This window comes from Eschrichtius robustus, chromosome 17, assembly GCF_028021215.1.
Source record: "Eschrichtius robustus isolate mEscRob2 chromosome 17, mEscRob2.pri, whole genome shotgun sequence".
Taxonomy (NCBI): domain Eukaryota; kingdom Metazoa; phylum Chordata; class Mammalia; order Artiodactyla; family Eschrichtiidae; genus Eschrichtius; species Eschrichtius robustus.
In genome coordinates this window covers 12,793,854-12,810,197 of record NC_090840.1, presented here as the reverse complement: position 1 = coordinate 12,810,197, position 16,344 = coordinate 12,793,854, and the positions used below count along the sequence as shown (strand labels likewise).

The 16,344-nt window shown below is 38.3% G+C and overlaps 1 protein-coding gene across 10 annotated transcripts in view; it reads right to left on the bottom strand.

The window, feature by feature from the left end:
* Positions 1-16,344, bottom strand: part of SGK3 (serum/glucocorticoid regulated kinase family member 3) — a 147,544-nt gene that overhangs the window by 59,875 nt on the left and 71,325 nt on the right. For 2 of the 10 annotated variants that reach the window (XM_068525766.1, XM_068525767.1), the window contains exon 1: positions 3,309-3,405. The exons of 7 other annotated variants lie outside the window; for them this stretch is intronic. The gene's annotated coding sequence lies outside the window, so the exon portion shown is untranslated. Of the gene's footprint in view, positions 1-3,308; positions 3,406-16,344 lie in introns of those variants that run through there. One more of the 10 variants, XM_068525773.1, reaches the window with a different exon arrangement.

Below are 16,344 nucleotides of genomic sequence, written 5' to 3'. Positions count from 1 at the left end.
GGCTTCTCATAGCAGTGGCTTCTCTTGTTGCGGAGCGCAGGCTTCTCATAGCAGTGGCTTCTCTTGTTGCGGAGCACGGGCTCTAGGCGTGCAGCCTTCAGCAGTTGTAGCTTGCGGGCTGTAGAGCACAGGCTCAGTAGTTGTGGCCCACGGGCTTAGTTGCTCCGCAGCATGTGGGATCTTCCCGAACCAGGGCTCGAACCCGTGTCCCCTGCATTGGCAGGCGGATTCTTAACCACTGTGCCACCAGGGAAGCCCTGTGTACTTTTTTCAAACTTGTGCCTGCCCACCTTCGTGGATGTTGGGTTTGTTGCTCTCCCTATACTTACTCCCTTCTAAAATCCAGACCTCAGTAACTTCATTGGAATATTTTTAGGACTGAATTTCACCTGCCTTCTTCCTGAAGTGCCCATATTGTAGAAATGATGGTTGAGGCTCAATATTTAACGACTTAAAGACCGATTAAGGAGAAGTTTAAGTTCACTTTTATTTAAAAAACAGATAAGTGGGTGCATATCTTATTTTTCCTCAAAACAGTAACTGGAATTTGTGTGTGCATGTTTTCTGTCCTCCAGAAGCTTATATGTAGCAAAAAATAAAAGACAAATGCCCAAAGAATTCACGGTAGAGTGTGATAAATTCTTAAAAAGGCATGAAAAGTCACTAGAATTCAGAGGAAGGAAATACCACAGCCAACTGAACCTATCTAGGTATTTGGGGTAGTGGTAACATGTAAGGGAGGTTTTGAAGCCTGGACACTCAAAAACAGAAAGAGCAGCAAAAGTTCTTGGTACAAACAGGTTAACAGTCATTAGTCCAATTTGTCTGAATTCCTGCCTACCTGGGGGAAAAGATGGACTCATTAATAAAAAGAGAAAGAGAGAAACTGTCATGAAGCAACCTTGGGATTTTACAGGGTATTACCATTAAAGCCTTATTTTACATTCACATTTACAAGCATAAGTTGGAAATCACTTTTCTTATACATAGGAGATACAGACTGGAAAAGTGGATTTGCGATCATGTTGCAGAGAACTCTGAATGCCAGACTTCTCGCTCTGGATTTCATTCTGCAGATGAGAATGTGAAGGCAAACGAAAAGGGAGCTGGTAGAGCTGTAGGTGTAGAGGAGGAAATGAAATGGAGGAGTGCTTGAAGAAGTGGGAACTTGGAAACAACTGGAATGGCAGGTTTGCAAAAAACTGACACAAGTCAGTAGCTATTTGCACACGGAGTGACAGGTAGAAGGAGGACTTAACGTTGCCTCAAGGTTTTATTCCTGGGTAACAGGAGAAATAACCAGAAATGGGGAGAGGGTGGAGCAGGGCAAAATGAATTGTGAATTGGCTTAAGTACTTACTAGCCCTAGTTGGAAATGTCTGCATGTGACACACTCTGGTGCCAGGCAGTTTCCAGACACTTAGGGTACAGCAGTGAACACAACAGGCAAGCACCCTGCCCCCGTGGAACTTACCATCTAGTGGCAGACAAGAGATAATAGACAAAAAGATAAATAGACAAATACATATTATAGGAAGGGTAGGGTTGTATGGCATTTTAAATAGGAGGGTCAGACTGAGATAGTAACATCTGAACAAACACCTACAGGTGTGGGAGTGGCCTCTAAAAGGGGCCAGGGAAGAGACAGCAACTAACAGACCAATATCCTATTTCCTTGGGCTAGCATTCCGTGCCTATCTTACCCAATCAAGAAAACTTCACAATGATAACGAACTGCCTAGAAGGTCAATTTGTTTATACTGGCTGTTTACATTCCCTACATGAGAGAAAAGGACTGCATAAAACAACAAAACCAAAGCACTGTTAGAACATGTTTGTACAAAGCTTAAGAAGACAATCCTCTTGTTCTCAAAGCAATCATTGATGTAGCAACTTTCAGACTTGTGATTTAAATCAAAGGTGCTGAAGAATGATTATGAATCATGCAGTTAAGCTACCAAGCAGGATGTTGCTGAGAGAAAAATTATTCACAGCACCATAAAGCTGTCAAAAATAAATATAGTACTATTATCAACACAAGAAGTAATATCATCCTTCGCTTTTACAATTTGTTGCTCAGCAGAGCTGAATTCTGGTCTAAGCCCTGCCATTTATTGGTTTGGGGTCTTTGGGCCTCAGCCTTATGTATAAAGTGCAGCCCATCTGATTTTTCAGATTCCTTTCAATTCTGAATTTCCATGTGGCAGGTTACGATTTTTATGATGTTTATTTAGTTTATGTATTTGGGTACTCTGGTTTACCTCATTTTGCAATAATATTACAAGTAAGCACCCACCCAAAATAGTACAACTTATAAGTTCTGTATAAAGTGATATTAACTTCTTTTTAAGCACCAGAGCTTGGTGCTTAAAATGAGGCTACACTCACTGGAAAAGTGCTGCCTTTCTTCATGCCTCTTTCAGAACAACCTTCAAGACTGAGGTTTCTCTATCATTTGAGAGTGGCTTTGATTTGGAGCAAGGTAGATGGATCATGTCTCTAGTACGACAGAAAAGTAATGAGACCTTTTCCAGTGGGACTCAGTCTTTGAAAACTGTTCCAAAGGAATCCCCAAGCAACAGCTCTGCAGAAGGTTTTTCTTTCTGCAGCTTTGAAGATTAATGCCCATCTGATTACATAATAAAGAAAACAGCCAAAGTTATTGTGGACTATGAGGCAGACACTAAGTAGTAACTCATTTAATCCTCATAAAAACCCTATAAGGCTGCATCTCTTCTTATTCTCATTTTTCATATGCAGAAGCAAAGTCATAGAGAAGTTAAGCAAATTGCCCAAGTTTTCACAATTAATAAGTAGACTCAAAGCCTGCTCGCTTAATCTCCACAATCCACTGCCTGTGTAAACCCTGGTGTCCTTGTTTAAATAACAGTCCCATTACCAGTCGCACTCTTCCTGCAATCTGAATAATAGCACAAAGTCAAAATAAAGCCGCATCGTAAGTTCACTACCGAGTTTCTCCTCCAGTCCTGAACCACGAAACAGAAATGTATTTTAAAGAATACAAAGTCTCTGGAGTACCTGAGGTCTCTCGAGATTTGTGTGGTGCGTGGAGGCGGGGTTCGTCCCGGAACTAATGAGGTGAACAAGTGCTGCGAAAGTAGAGCCCGACCCGGTCTCCCTCATTCGGGGGGCTCACGCCACGCGGCCGCCGGCCAGCGCCCTGCGCTCCTACTCCGCGCGGAAGTGGCACCGGGGCCCGTTCGGCCAAACCACACGTGCCTCAGGCGCGCGCCCGCGGGATCCCTCCACCTGGCCCACGCGGCACAGGGCCCCCTGCCCATACTTACCTTCGGGGACCCACGCCCGGCGTGTGGCGAGCGGGAAGCGCCGCCACAGCTACGCCACACTCCACCGGGTCCCACGCCGCGCCTCACGCCCCCAGCGGCGCCCGCCGCGTTCCCTGCCCGGGCCCGACCTCCGGGCCCCGCCCCTCGCGGCAGGGCCCGCCCCCACCAATCAAGGCGCCGTCTGGGCCGCTGGCCCCGCCCAAAGCGTGGGGGCAGGGCTTTAGCTCACTCAGCTCCGCTCCGGGCTCGCTCCGGGGGCGGTGCTTCCGAGAGGAGCTGTAGGCAGGGTGCCTCCGGGAACGGGCTGGGGGTGTGTGACCCCCCGAGGGAGGAAGGGCGGGATGCAAGCAGAGGGAAGGGGTAAAGGGAGAGAGACAGCCGTTGGGGTAAGTAGAAGAAAGGCTTGGGAAGGGGAAGAGAAGCCACTCTCCCCGGGTTCCAGCTAAGGTGTAGGACTGGGTGAGACATCTTAAAATAACAGAGTTCACTTACTCAGGGCATTGACTAATCTCATTTTATCTTCGGGCAGGGCAGGAGTCACAAACGAATTCTGGGTTCCATGCGTGAGAAGTCACAGGGAATGGGGTTTAGAGGGGCAAAGAAAGGAAGTAATTCCTTTACTGATCTCCACCACACAGCCTCTTTGTTTTAAAAATTGTGGAAAGGACTCCCAGTAGGAATCCTCACTCCAGACTTAAATAAACGTTAATCATTCCCTCTCCCGTCAAACAGCTCCTCTCAGACAACTTTTCAAGAGAGCAGACCTGAGTTTCGCATTAATGCCCATAGTGTACGACTACAAGGTTTGCGACGGCGTGTATGGACAGAGAAGAAAATCAGACTACTGGAAAGGAATTAACTATTATTTGATTTGGGAAGGTGAAAAACGATTTGAGGAATCAAGTCAATAACTAATTGAATTACGGTGGGGAAAGCACAAGACTCACTTTGCCAGCAAGCAGGATTGATACACAGTAACCTTTGCTAGAAGAATTTCAGAAAATAATGCCAGGAGGCCAGCCTAGCTGTGTGGCCTGAAGGAAAGTCACAATAAGGAGGTCCTCAATTTCCTTATCTGTAAAATGAAGAGATTAGGCCAGGTGCCCTCATGATCTCTAAATGCCCTTCCTCACTCCACATCCTGCCAGGTTCAACAATTAAAGGAGGAGGACCACAGGGAAAGCGCTGTCCAGTCAGAAGCCACACAGAGAAATTGGGAATTTTTAGAAAAAGCCTCAGGTATCTCTGGTATCATTTCATTCAAGCTCTCCTCTCTGACTTTTCTATTTGTAATAATAATAACACTCTACTCCTAGCTCAAAACTTCAGGCTCTTCTTCCCACTCAATCCTCACATTTAGTCACTAGGTCTTTGGTTTTCTCCATTACAGGGTCTCTTCAATGACCCTTCTCATTTTCACTGTCATCTCTGTGCAAAGTACAAATTCAAAGAACTCAGAATCTTGCATCTGACCCTTACCTACTTTTTCTACCTAATCTCCAACCACTCTCTGTGTACACATTTGTCTGACAGACTGTCTCCTCACTGTACAGTATCCACAACATACAGCCAACACTCCTGCCGCTGCCGCTGCAACCTTACAGCCACTGCTTCTCCACTCAGAATACCTCTCCTCAGTCCTAGCTACCTGTCAGGACTATGATAGCTCAGCTCAGGGACCTCTCTATGCAATAAAACTGCTATAATGCTTAGAATCTGTACTGCTCCACTTGGCACTTAGCAAGAACTACCTTGTTTTGTTTTCTCTCTTATTTATCATATTTATCTTCAAAACTAAACCATAAGCTACTCATTGGATGTGCCCAGGTTCCAGCCGATCCAGGAAGAAAAAGCTATTTTCAGTATCTCAAAAACCCTAAAAGAAATTATATATTCATCAGCAATTAGGCTATTCAGGTTACCCAAAACAGCAAGATTCTCTGTTTTTGTCTGAAATTTTACAACACTGAAGTTAACACCAATTACTTCAAGCGAACCAAAGCTTTGATGGATAGCTGTATGTGACTGATTCAAAAAACGGGAAAATAAATTATCATTAAATAAGACTTGTTTTGAAGACTAAATCTTTGAGATTCATGGAGGTACATAAAAATAAAAAGTAACCTACCCATTCTTTGTCACCCCATTGCCCAAACAGGTGATAAACCCATAGTAAGTGCTTAAAAATATATTCATCAGACTATGGTTATTTTCCGTTTTCCTTAAGTCCCCTCTCTCCCTTGCTGTAATTAAAATACTGGTCTTTTCTTTTTCATGCAAATAAAATTGTTGGAGTTTCCCCTTCTAATTCCAAATAAACTTTCAAGAATAAGATAAACAAGAATCACTCAGTACTTCTTGGAGTTGGACTAGAAAGGTTTTTAGTGTTCCAGAAATAAACCCTCGATTCACAGTAAGCTGCCTGTGTTAGGGGGCCCTACATACTATTAAGATCTTTAGAAAGTAAATTTTCCTTAACTGCAACCTTGCCCAAATGACACAAGTAGAAGCAGAACCAAGTTTGCAGAATGACTACCAAGTAAGAGTGAAAACTGATTTGCAATCTATCAATGGCTCCTTGTGTTTTGAAAACGTCACTGGCATGTTTAAAGGAAGCCCCAGAGCTCTGAGGTCTGGCCCAAACAATCTATAAATCACTAGTCACAGCAAACCTTTCTAATATTCTGGAGATTTAAGAAGTATTAAATAGGCAGACTAAACAACAGTCACACTTCATTTTACAGAGTGGTTGTACCAGAGGCTTTTGGTTAAAGACTCTTGGAACTTTTCCTGTCCTCGAAGTGTGAGGTGACTATTAAGAGTAGAGCCTTGGGGGAACTTCTGAATCCAGCCAAGATGGAGTAACAAGAACCATATTTGCCCTCCCACCTAAACCAACAACAACAAAAAAGAGCCAGACAAAATAAATAAAACAACAGTTTTTAAGATATTAGATGTCAGGCAGTAAAGGAGAGTGATTCCTCAGGGATGGGAAATGAAGAAGGTTTACCCCAGCTTATTACCTTCAGAGACATTACAGGCCATGACATAGGAAAGGGGAATCGCAGGAGAGCCCGGCAGATTCCCTGAGCTGAGGAGACGGAGCTGTGAGAACAAGATGGTTGGAGTTCACAGGACAAAGTATGGGAGACATAACAACAGAGAATCCCAGAGATCTGCAAAGGGTCCTCCTCCTCGAGAATTCAACAGAGTTGATCAGTGCATGCATGTGAGGAAACTACCCAAGGCTGAGGAAAGAACAAACCATTGAAAGCATTAGAAGGAACAGTACTGGGCACTCACAGAGGGACAGGAATAGTGGCTGTTCACACCAGGCTGACTAGAAAACCTCCCAATTCAATGAGGAGAGTACTCAGAAAGGTCTTGCCTTAGTACTGGAGAGTAATTAGCCCTAGACTAAATGCTGCTTGGATGCCACCCAAAAAATAAAAGATCTGAAAGGATCAAACTATTTTAAAGCAATTTAACTGCATCTGAAGTTAAAATTCAAACATATTTACAGGAATACAAAAATATTCATCACCCAACAAGATAAAATTCACAATATCTGCCATTCAGTCAAATATTACAAGGCACAGCAAGAGGTGGGAAAACATGACCCATAATGAGGAGAAACACCAATCACTAAAACTAACCAACAACTAACACAGATGTTAGAACTGGCAGACAAGGACATTAAAACAGTTATTATAATGGTAATATACTTGAAAAATTAAGGTAGGTAAAAAATTTCTAAATCCAACTTCTACAGATGAAAACAATTCCTGAGGTGAATAATACATTGGGTGGGATTAACAGAAGAGTAGACACTGAAAAGGAAAGGACTGGTGAGCTTGAAGACACACAACAGAAACTTTCCAAAATGAACCATACAGAAAAAAAGAAAAGAGAATCAATGTGCCATGGGACAAGTTCAAGCAGCCAAATATACTTGTAATTAGAGTCCCTGAAGGAGAGGGTTGGGGAAGGAGATCAGAAAAGACGTGTGAAGAAATATGACTGGTATTTTTCAAAATTTGATGGAAATTATAAACCCACAAATTTGACAAGCTCAATTAACCCAAACACTAGGAACATGAAGAAAACGATACCAAGACGTTTCATAATGAAATTATTAAAAACTTGTCAGTGATGAAGCAAAAATCTTAACAGCAGCCAGAGGAAAAAAGGCAGACTATGTACGGAGGAACAAAGGTAAAAATGACAGCAGATTTCTTGTAAGGAACAGTTCAAGGAAAAGATAGTGGAGCAACATCTTTGAAATACTGAACAACAAAATTGTAAGCCTAGAATTCTATACCCAGCAAAAACATCTTTCAAAACTGAAGGAAATACAAAGATTTTTTTTCAGACATATTAAAAAAAAAAAAAAAAAAAGCTGAAGAATTCATAACCAGCAGACCCACACTACAAGAAATGTTAAAGCAAGTCCATCAGACAGAAGGAAAATGAGTCCAGGTTTCTGGAAATATAGATGTGCACTAGGAATGAAGAACACTGGGAATACAGGTTTCCCCTGCTATCCAAAAGTAGAGTCTTCCTATGAAAGCTTTCATAGCCCAAAATGGTGTAAAACAAAGTCAAAACAATATTTAAAAAGAACAACGCTGAACGACTTAAACTACCTGATATTATGAAGACATAATAAAGCTATAGTAATCAAGACAGTGTGATCATTAGAACACACAAATAGATAACTACAACAGAATAGACAGTGAAATAGAGCCTTGTGACCTTAGAAGGAGAAATTGCCCGAAGTATCACAACCACTCAAAAAGAAGAAGAAGACTTAAATCCAGGTCTTCAACTTTAATTCCTGAGCTCTTTTCACTGTCACTGCCTTTCTCATCCAAGCTCATGTCTTCAATTTTCATCTCCATACAGTTGGACACAATACATTTACCTGAAGCATGACCTCTTTCCCGACTCTAGTTCCAAATTTCCAACTACCCGCTAAATATCTCCCCGCCAAAATAAATAAATTCATGGTTTTCCCTTCAAGCATATTCTGTTAATATTACCTCCTAATTAGCACCTAATTAGTACCTAATTCTATTAATAGTACCTCCTTTTACCCAGTCACACAAGTTCAAAACCTTGGATTCTTCTTGGACTTCTCCCTAGATCTTCCCTCCCTTTCCCATTTAGGTTCTCAGAGCCTTTGATAATTTTTTTTTTATTCTTTTTTTCTTTGTTTTGGCCACACCATGTGGCTCGTGGGATCTTAGTTCCCCAACCAGGGATCAAACCCGGGACCACAGCTGTGAAAGCACTGAGTCTTAACCACCGGACCACCAAGGAATTCCCGATAATTTTGTTTTCTTAGGCTAGAATAGGCTAACTCCTCATCATTCAGGTCTTAATTAAACAGCTGTCCCTTAGACAGGCCTCTCCTATCTAAAGTAGGCCTTCCTCTGTTATCTCTATCATAGTAGCTTGTTCATTTCCTTCATACAGCATTGATCACAGTTTGCTCTTTATTTCACTGTTTACTGTTCCCCTGTTCCTGCCCCATTAGAGTGCAAGGTCTATGAAAGCAAAATAACATATCCATTTTTTCACTATAGCATCCTTAGTGCCTAGAGCATATAATAATGTGGTGCAAATCATTAAGTGAATGAAGAGATTTGTTTCAAGTCTGACTCCACAATCTCTCTGGCATTTGTCCCTCTTCACTCCCACAATTTAGGGACAAGCCATTCTGTTGTGCTAATTTTCTAATGGTCTCCTAGTGTCCTCTCTTGTTCTTTTCCTATTCATGTTGTAAAATGCTGTCTAAGGAGAATTCTAGTCATGTCATTTTCTCTGTTCAAAAATCTATAATAATTTTAATGTAATCTCTGTCAAAACTCCAACAGACTTGTTTTGCAGGAATGGAAAAACCGATCCTCAAATTCATATAGATTTTCAAAGGGCCCTATATAGCCAAAACAATATTGAATAAGAACAAGGTCTCACACTTCCTGATTTCAAAATTTATCACAAAGCTATAATAATCAAAACAGTGTGGTTCTAGCATAAGGATAGATCTATAGACCACTGGGATAGAATTGAGTTAATAAATAGATCTATAGCCCACTAATTTTCAACAAGGGTGCCAAGATCATTCAATGGGAAAAGGATAGTCTCTTCAAATGGTGCTTGGCCAACTGGGTATTCACACGCAAAGGAATGAAACTGGACTCCTACTTCACAACATATACAAAAATTAACTGAAGATGGATCAATGACCTAAAAGAGTTAAAACTATAAAACTCTTAGATGGAAACACAGGGATGAATTTTCACAACCTTGGATTTGGCAATGGATTCTTAGATATGACACCAAAAGCAGGAGCAATAAAAGAAAAAATAGATAAATTGGACTTCACCAAAATTAAAAAATTTTGTGAATCAAAGGTCATTATCAGGAAATTAAAATGACAACCTATAGAGTGAGAGAATATAACTGCAAATCATATATCTGATAAGAGTCTAATATCCAGAGTAAAGAACTTGTACAACTCAACAACAGAAAGATAAATAACACAATTAAAAAGTGGGTAAAGGACCTGAATAGACATTTCTCCCAAGAAGATATATAAATGGCCAAAAAGGACATAAAAAGATGTTCAACATCATTAGTCATTAGGGAAATGCAAATCAAAACCACAAAGAGATACCACTTCTCATGCACTAGGATAGCAATAATCAAAAAAGTAGAAACTAAGTATTGGTGAGGATGTGGAGAAATTAGAACCCTCATACACTGTTGGTAGGAAAGTAAAATGGTGCAGCTGCTGTGGAAAACAATTTGGCAGTTGTTCAAAAAGTTAAACATAGAATTACCATATGACTCAGCAATTTCACACCTAGATATATACCCTGAAGAACTGAAAACAGGTACCCAAATAAATATTTATACATGTATGTGAATAGCAGCATTATTCACAACAGCCAAAAGATGGAAACAACCAAATGCCCATCAACATAGACAAATTGTGATACAAATACTCAATGGAATACTATTCAGTCATAAAAAGGAATGAAGTGCTGATGCATGCTACAATGTGGATGAACCTCAAAAACACTGTGCTAAGTGAAAGAAGTTAGACATGAGAGTTTACATCCTGAATGAATCCACTTACATGAAATATTCAGAATAGGTAGATTCAAAGAAACAGAAAGCAGATTGGTAGTTGTTAGGGGCTGAGGGGATGAGAGAATGGGCAATAACTGTTCAGTGGATATGGGGTTTAATTTGGGGGTGACAATAATGTTTGGTTTTTTAAAAATTTTTATTGGAGTATAGTTGATTTACAATGTTGTGTTAGTTTCAGGTGTACAGCAAAGTGAATCAGTTATACATATGCATATATCCACTTTTTTTTTTTTAAGATTCTTTTCCCGTATGGGCCATTACAGAGTATTGAGTAGAGTTCCCTGTGCTATACAGCAGGTTCTTATTAGTTATCTATTTTATATATAGTAGTGTGTATATGTCAATCCCAATCTCCCTATTTATCCCCTCCCTCCCCTTATGCCCTGGTAACCATAAGTTTGTTTCCTACATCCATGACTCTACTTCTGTTTTGTAAATAAGTTTATTTGTACCCTTTTTTTAAGATTCCACATATAAGTGATATCATATGATATTTGTCTTTCTCTGTCTGACTTCACTCAGTATGACAATCTCTAGGTCCATCCGTGTTGCTGCAAATGGCATTTTTCGTTCTTTTTTATGGCTGAGTAATATTCCATTGTATATATGTACCACATCTTCTTTATCCATTCCTCTCTTGATGGACATTTACTTTGCTTCAATGTCCTGGCTATTGTAAATAGTGCTGCAATGAACACCGAAGTGCATGTATCTTTTCAAATTATGGTTTTCTCTGAGTATATGCCCAGGAGTGGGATTGCTGGGTCATATTGTAGTTCTGTTTTTAGTTTTTTAAGGACTGAGGATGACAATTATGTTTGAAACTAGACAGAAGTAGCGGTTGCACAACACTGTTATCAATAAATATACTAAATATCACTGAATTGTGCACTTTAAAATGGTTAACTTTATGTTATATGAATTTCACCTTAATTTTTAAAAAAACACCTTAACAGTGATGACTGAATAAGATCTTATCAGCCTAGACTCCTAGATCCTCTATATTCTGACCATCATATGACCTTATTTCCCCTTCATGTACCCAGTGCTCCAAGCAAAATGAGCCCTTTCCTTTACATGCAACACAGACTTAATTTCTCTGCATATATAAGTCCAACTGATCTTTCAAGGCATTATTCAACTATAAGCTCCTTTAAGATTTTCTCATTCTTTTTGTGGGGATACTCTCTTTCCTGTAAGTTTTTATGAGCATTTTATCTGCACCTCTTGTTTTCTAACTCAGAGTATTTATTTATATCTATATATCCTCTATTAGCCAGTAATTTCCAGCAAGATCCACATGTGATTCATCCTCTTATTCCCAGGCTCCTTAGGATACTCTTATACAAAGCAGACACCTAAAAAGTTACTGAAGGAAAAAGATGAATAGAAAATGAATTTCTGCATATGAATCCTCTTGGCTTTCATTATTGGACTAGAGATATATTTTTCTATGAATATATTTGACTCTAGAATGTCTAAAACACTTTGAAAATCACATGGGGTAATATTACAATTTCCTGATGAAATGGTTATAAAAATATTTCTGAACACTAATATAACTAGAATTATCTGTATCCTTGACAATAATTGCTAATGTTAACAGTACAAGTCATAATAAAAATAGCTAACAGTTCTATAGCACATATGTGCCACACTCTCCAAGCACTTTATATATACTGATCCTCACAATAAGCCTATCAGCTATATAAAATTATCACCCCATTTTACAGGTGAAGAAACACCTACAAAGTCAAAAAACATGTCCAGATGTCACTTAGCTAGTAATTGGTAGGCTTGGGATTAGAACCCAGGTACTTTGGTTCCAGAGTCTATGCTCTTAACCACTATGCTCTATCACCTCTCTACAATAAGTTTTATTGTGCATAATAAAATGTCTTTGAAAGGTCAATGAGTGTCCAAGAAAACATTTCCTAATATTCCAGAGCAGATTAATGTGAAACTTTCACTGTTTTCCCAGACTTTGTGTTTGAAATTTTGAGATGACTAATAACTTTTAGAAATAAACTTGATTTCACTGAACTGAAAGTATATTGACTAAGAAACAAAGTTGAAGCAGGAACACAATGTAACACAATTAAAGATATAATAATGAATGAACTATAATAAAGGAACACAATGGAAGTATAAGTACAACAATGGGACTGTAGACCTGAAATATAAAGTAGCCTGAAAATTTCATAAAGAAAGTCTTCTGATAATATAATTTTTAAAATGTGAATTTCTGTATCTCAAATTCCAATATAATTCTTATGTAAAACAGTGCTTATGTATCTTTTTGCTTAAAGCATGTTGGTTTACATACATATTAATGTTATAGTGAAGGGACCTAACTCTATAAAAGAGAATTAGTAGCCTATGATGTAATTATAGTCAAGTCTCACACAGCAGTGGACCAAAGAAAATAAAATTTGATATACAACAGTCAGAGGTTGTTCATCTTAGAGAGGAAATATAATCTTTGAATTTGACATCCAATTAAATCATTTTCTCAACCCTCAAAAGTCTTTTCTATTAATCTTGTATGCAGAAAATCATCTTATTAATGATGTACTGAGTAATTTTATTTGACACTGGAATTTGGAATAGGCCTTTGGGTTTAAATTTGTCTGAAATGATTTATATGATATGGTCAGTAATTTTTAATCCATGATTAATTACACATATTTCGTTTAAAATGCTGCCTAATTCAGATTCCATTAATTGACACAGAGATTACAAGGACATTTTTATGCATGCCTTTGTATGCTAAGGGGGGAAATTATTTTCCACCTTATTTTCATGATTCAATAGACTATGTCATAAATAGGTAAAGTTTTTTTGTTTTTTTACAGTATGGATCCCAGAGTTCAGCACTAACAGCTTCATTCATGTGAATTTACCTTCTAAGATTTTATTGTAAGTTCACCTTTTACCTAATTAAAACACTTGCAAGCTCTCTTCCTTTGTAATTTTTCTCTATTCATACCAAATTTACATCACAATAACATATCTTTTAATAATAGAGTAACAGAAACATTAAAAAGGTGATGCAACATCCCAAGTCATTTATAGACAATAAGGAAAAAAGGGAAGAAGAGAAAGACGACTATTCCTGATCCTAACTCCTTGGTCTGATATCATGATTTATAAATTACTAATTATTGATTTAGCTAATATCTGCATTAATTGAAGACTAACATTTTATTTGGCAAAGAGTATAATAAAAATTCAATTTAATTTAGTAAGTACTGATTACCTAAGATGCACACTGCTCTCCATTGGGCCCTATGTATAGTACATTAAGTGTATAAAATTTAAAAAACTTTTAATCCCACCATCTATTGTTGATAGAACAAGAAATGTTATTAAATATATAAGTTATAGAGTGACCAATGGAGTACTTAAAAACGGTGACCTTACTACAGTGATGGGAGGAGGGCATGCTGAGTGAGCTCAAGTCTCATGTATTATATGTAATTGTAGTTCAAAGATAATGTTCAAAGTTGACAAAAATCAAGAAAGGTATACGGTCATTATTTAGAGATATGCAGGGAAATATAATAGCAAGTAAAAGCAGAGAAGATTTAAAATGGCTCCTTCTCAAAATTAACCAAAGAGACCTAACTAAGCTGATGAGAGGAATTACTTCAAGTGACTTCAAAACAAAGCACATTTCTAGTAGGATAAGCCCTGAGGATAAAAGAAACAAACAAACAAAAATCTTAAACTCTATTCAAGTAATCATATTGGTGGGATAAATAAAATGAGTAATTATCTTCGTGTCTTTAAGAACCAAGAATTTTGTTGTGGGAGAAAAGAGGTATAGATGGTTTTTTTAAAAAAACCAAAAAACCTATAGTACTGAATTTCAGTTGGAAGTAACATTATATTTTGTATTTTACCTGTAATATATACATATATATGTATCAGTATTACCCAGCTCTGGCACAGAAAAGGCCAAAGACTATATACGTGTTTGCTTTCTTCATTGTATTTTATTGTGTATATACAGTCTAATTAATTTAGCTAGTTTCCCATTGATCAATGTATAGCATTTTCAATTCCTCTGCTATTCCAATGTTGTTGTCAATATCCTTACATATCCATTACCATTGGAAAAAAAAAAATTTTTAGATACATGCATATATTTCATGTCTAAGGAAACAGTCCTATTAATGATGTAAGAAATACCCATACATTAAAAATTTAACCAGTCCATGATGATTTAGTTTTAAACTGAATGGTATACGCCAGGAGTGTCCAAAGTATAGTCTATGGACCCCTGGAAGGTGCTAAGATCCTTTCAAGGGGTCTGTGAGGTCAAGCTATTTTCATAATAACACTAAGATGTTATTTGCCTTTTTCACTGTGTTGACATTTGCACTGATGGTGCAAAAGCAATATAGTAGCTAGAACTGCTGATGCCCCTGCATGAATCAAGGCACTGCTGTACTAGCATGCACTGCATTCTCTACTGTCATTCACTTGCAGTTTAAAAAGAGAAAAAAGCCAAGTTCATTTAAGGATGTCCTTGACAGCGCAGTAAAAATTATTAATTTTATTAAATCTCAACCTTTGAGTACATGTCTCTGTGACAAAATGGGAAGTATGCATAAAGCACTCTGCTGTACACCAAAGTCTAATGATGGTCTGGAGGGAAAGCCAGTCCCTGCATGATTGTTGGAGTTCAAAAAGCTGAACTAGCTGCTTTTACATAGAACACCGTTTTTACTCAAAAGGACAACTGACAAACGATAATATTTGCCAAACTTGGGTACTTGGCAGACATTTTCTTGGAAATGAACAAAGTAAGCCTATCACATCAAGGAAAACAACTCAATGTATTTGTTGGCAATGACAAAAATTCAAGCTCTCAAATAAAACTTAGAGTTTTGGAAAATTTGTTTCTGCCACTATGAGCTTGACTGCTTCTCTCCTCTGAAAGATTTTTCTGATGCACTCGGTTGGTGATACTAACAAATATGATTTTAAAACTATTGTTAAAATGAAATGTGTCAACATTTGGAAGATCTGCATAAATCAATCAGTAAACCATATTTTCCAAATGACTAATGCATGAAGTTACAAAACCACGCATGCATCAAAGATCTATTCAAAATGTAAGAGGACTGTAGTGGGTGGAATGGTGGCCCCCAAAAGGATCACGAGATGAGATCATCCAGATCATCCACCTGAGCCCTAAATCCAATGGCAACTGTCCTTAAAAGAGACAGAAGAGAAGACACTGAGACACACGGAGGAGAAGGTCCTGTGAAGACGGAGGCAGACGAACACCAGAGGTAAGGAACGACTGTCCCCTAGAGTCCTTGGAGGGAGAATAGCCCTGTTGATACCTTGATTTCAGACTTCTAGCCTGCAAACTGTGAGATATTAAATTTCTGTTGTTTTAAGCCACCCAGTTTGTGTTCATTTGTTACAGCAGCCCTAGGAAATGAATGCAATGACCATTGGATTTTAATGTAACTGAGTACAAGTTTATTGACATGGATTCAGAGCCCACACTACAGCTAATCTTGAAGAAACTACCACTTGCCAACTCTTGGTATAGTATCAAAGAAGAATCTCCACATTTTTCTGAAAAGTCTACTAAAATATCCCTGCTTTTTCTCACTACATATTTTTGTGAGGCCTGATTTTTACACATACTTCAATCAAAACAACATATTGTAACAGTTTGAATGAGGAAGCAGGTATAAGGGTCCAGCTGTCTCCTATCAAGTCAGATACTAAAAAGATTTGAAATGTGTAAAATGATGCTAATCTAATTTTTTTAGTTTTGGGAAAAACTTATTTTTCATTAAAAATATGTGTTTAATATGTAATGGGAATATCTTTAACATATTTTTTAAAT